We start from the raw sequence: 4137 nt of genomic DNA, 5'->3' as shown, positions 1-4137 counted from the left end.
CCTTCCTCTGTCTGCCCCTTTCTTCCCTAAGAGGGAAGCCCTTAGTACAGTACTCTGCACACAGTAAGCGCTTAATAAATTCAATTAAATGAATGAAAGGTAGTAACAATAAAAATAATAATGGTACTTGTTAAATGATCATTATGTGCCAAGCACCGTTCTAAGCACTGGGGTAGATACAAGCTAATCAGGTTGGACACAGTCCCTGTCCATCAGTCCATCAGTCAATTACTATTAGTAATTGTGGTCTCTGTTAAAAGCATACTATAGCATACTATGTGCAAGCGTTGTGTACTTACTGTGTGCAGAATATTTTTCTAAGTGCTTGGGACAGTTCGATTTAACAGTGTTACAGACACATTCCCTGTCCCACATGGGGCTCACAGTCTCAATCTCCATTTTACAGATGAGGGAACTAAGGCCCAGAGAAATGAAGTGACTCGCCCAAGGTCACACAGCAGACAAATTGGCAGAGCTAGGATTAGAACCCAGGTCCTTTTGACTCACTGTTCCGTGCTCTAGTCACTAGGCCAGGCTGAGCTCCGTGGAAGAGGAGGGGTGGTAAGAGGGGCTGAGCCCTGAGAATCTCTTTTGTTCTCCCTGCTGGCAGCTCAGCCCCTGTTTCCCCCCTGTTCTCAATCATTCATTCATTTAATCATATTTATTGAGTGCTTACTGTGTGCCGAGCACTGTACTAAGCTCTTGGGAAAGTACAACAACAATAAACACTGACATTCCCTGCCCACAACGAGTTTAAGCTCCTCTGGCAGGAGTTGAGTTCACCAACTCTTTTGGATTCAACTTTCCCATTGATAATACTATTAGTAATTATGATATTGGTTAAACGCGTACTATGTTGCAAGCACTGTGCTGAGTGCTAGGGTAGATATAAGGTAATCTTGGTGTAATGGATAGAACACAGGCTTGGGAGTCAGAAGGCCCCAGGTTCTAATCCTGGCTCTGCCACTTGTCTGCTGGGTGATCCTGGGCAAGTCACTTCACTTCTTTGTGCTTCAGTGACCTAATGTGTAAAATGGGGATTGAGACTGTGAGCCCTAAGTGGGACAGGGACTGTATCCAACTTGATTTGCTTGCATCCAAGCCAGTGCTTAGTACAGTGCCTGGCATAGTAAGTGCTTAAGAAATACCATAATTATTATTACTTTGTAGGCAGTCCCTGTTCCCACATGGCGCTCACAGTGGAAGTAGGATGGAGAAAAGGCACTGAATCCCCATTTTACAGATGAAGGAAGTGAGGCCCAGAGAAGTTAAGTGACCTGCCCAAGATCACAGAGCAGGTGATTAGAATCCAGGCCCTCCAACTCGGAAACCCATGCTCTTTCCACTAGGCCATACTGCTTACCTAGCTGTTAGCGTAGTGCTTTGCACACAGTAAATGCTCAGTGAATCCCACTGATTGATCGGTTGATATTTCTCTCCATTGCTCCCTCCCTTCTTCATTCTTTGTGTTTTATAAAAGGAGAGACAGTTAACAGTCCTCCTGAGAAGAGCAGAAGACCCGGCTCTGCCACTTATCAGCTGTGTGACTTTGGGTCAGTCACTTCATTTCTCTATGCCTCAGTTACCTCATCTGGAAAATGGGAATTAAGACTGTGAGCCCCATATGGGACAACCTCATTACCATGTAACTACCTCAGCGCCTAGAACAGTCCTTGGCCCATAGTAAGCATTTAACAAATATCATTATTATTACAGCGTGGCTCAGTGGAAAGAGCACGGGCTTTGTAGTCAGGGGTCATGGGTTTGAATCTGCCAGTTGTCAGCTGTGTGACTTTGGGCAAGTCACTTAACTTCTCTGTGCCTCAGTTCCCTCATCTGTAAAATGGGGATTAAGACTGTGAGCTCCCCATGAGGCAACCTGATCTTGTAACCTTCCCAGCACTTAGAACAGTGCTTTCCACATAGTAAGCGCTTAATAAATGCCATTATTATTATTATTATTACTATTATTATTGTTGTTGTTGTTGTTATTATTATTATTATTTCCATCACATATATGGTTAAGGCATTGCCACCTACTTCTTGGCATCTAACAGAGCTTTTCTCTAGGCTGTAAGCTCGTTGTGGGCAGGGAATGTGTCTGTTTATTGTTGTATTGTACTCTCTCAAATGCTTAGTCCAGTGCTCTGCATTCAGTAAGCACTCAATAAATATGATTGAATGGAATCTTGGTCTGGTGGAGTGTCTAAAGAGTAGTTTCAGTAGGTGGGTTTCCTCAGTGCCTCATTCATGGACCTGTTGTTTATCAGCCAAACCCCCACTGACTAGTCACAGTGACGATGAGACATCTGTTTCTGTTTTTACGGTACTTAGTACTTTCTGTGTCCCAAGCACTGTACTAAGCACTGAGGCAGATACCAGATCCTGAGAATCAGCGTGGCTCAGTGGAAAGAGCCCGGGCTTTGGAGTCAGAGGTCATGGGTTCAAATCCCGGCTCCACCAACTGTCAGCTGTGTGACTTTGGGCAAGTCACTTCACTTCTCTGTGCCTCAGTTACCTCATCTGTAAAATGGGGATTAAAACTGTGAGCCCCCCCGTGGGACAACCTGATCACCTTGTAATCTCCCCAGCGCTTAGAACAGTGCTTTGCACATAGTAAGTGCTTAACAAATATCATCATCATCATCATCCCAGGTGATCAGTTTGGACCCAGTCCATGACCCACCTGGGGCTTGCAGCTTTAATCCCCATTTTACAGATGAGGTAACTGAGGCACAGAGAAGAAGTGAAGCGACTTACCCAAGGTCACACAGCAGACAGGTGGCAGAGGCAGAATTAGAACCCAGCTCCTCTGGCTCCCAGACTTGTGGTCGATCCATTAATCAATCAATCGTATTTATTGGTCTATCCATTAGTCCATACTGTATCTCTGCCACCCGGTGGCAGTGACTATCAGAAAACCTGAGGAGCTTCATCACGGTGACTGTAGGCTTAATAGTATTTTCGTGATAATTCTTAGTGCCCATGACTTGCTTCTTCAATAGTGTGATTTTTTTTTTTTTAGAACTTCAGCTCTGTGGGCTCCTGCCAATTTCCACGGCTGCCCATGAGGATCTCAGTTAAGCCTCCTGAAAGGAGAAATTGTTATCTATATATAAAATAGGTGTGGAAGTCCTCTGAGTCAAAGCAGAGGTGGCTGATTAGTTTAGAGAAGTATAGTCGAGTGGAAAGCAAACAGGACTGAGAGTCAGGCCTGAGTTCTAATCCGATCTCTGCCACTCACCAGCTGGGTGACCTTGGACAACCTTGTTCACTTTAAGTTTATCCTTTCCTTGCCTCAACTCTGCCCTCTCCTATGCCAGGCAAAACTATTTCTCCTCCCTTATTGACACCCATGCCCATCATCCCCGTCAGCTCTTCCATACATTTAACTCCCTTCTCAAGCCCCCTGTTCCTCCCCCTCCTCCATCCCTCACCCCCAACGATCTGGCCTCCTACTTCATTAGTAAAATTAACTCCATTAGGTCTGAGTTCCCCAAAGTTACCCCTCCCCATTCTCCATCCCCCCGGCTCTCAACCCTCTCCGCTACTTTTCCATCCCTCCCAGCAGTATCTTCAGATGAGAAGCAGCATGGCTCAGTAGGAAAGAGCACGGGCTTTGGAGTCAGAGGTCATGGGTTCAAATCCCGGCTCCACCAATTGTCAGCTGTGTGACTTTGGGCAAGTCACTTAACTTCTCCGGGCCTCAGTTCCCTCATCTGGAAAATGGGGATTAAATCTGTGAGCCCCACGAGGGACAACCTGATCACCTTGTAACCTCCCCAGCGCTTAGAACAGTGCTTTGCACATAGTAAGCGCTTAATAAATGCCATTATTATTATTATTATTATTATATCTCCTCCCTCCTCTCAAGTACTATTCCATCCACCTGTGCTTCAGACCCCATTTCCTCTCATCTTATGAAATCTCTCCCCCCTTCCCTCCTCCCCTCCTTAACTTCCATCTTCAACCGCTCATTCTCCACTGGTTCCTGCCCCTCTGCCTTCAGACATGCCCATGTCTCCCCCATCCTAAAAAAAACCCCTCTCTTGACCCCACCTCCCCTTCTAGTTATCACCCTATCTCCCTCCTACCCTTCGTTTCCAAACTTCTAGAATGAGTCAACTACACCCGCAG

The 4137-nt window shown here is 45.8% G+C and overlaps 2 pseudogenes; both read left to right on the top strand.

Annotated features, from left to right (window-relative positions):
• The first annotated feature begins 1466 nt into the window (after window positions 1-1466).
• On the top strand, window positions 1467-1575 carry LOC119936145 (annotated as a pseudogene).
• A 415-nt stretch (window positions 1576-1990) lies between these two features.
• LOC119936155 lies at window positions 1991-2066 on the top strand (annotated as a pseudogene).
• The last annotated feature ends 2071 nt before the right edge of the window (window positions 2067-4137 follow it).

The sequence above is a fragment of the Tachyglossus aculeatus genome, chromosome 1 (assembly GCF_015852505.1).
Source record: "Tachyglossus aculeatus isolate mTacAcu1 chromosome 1, mTacAcu1.pri, whole genome shotgun sequence".
Classification (NCBI taxonomy): Eukaryota; Metazoa; Chordata; class Mammalia; order Monotremata; family Tachyglossidae; genus Tachyglossus; species Tachyglossus aculeatus.
Note: the sequence above shows the minus strand (reverse complement) of the source record. Positions and strands in the feature narration are given on the sequence as shown.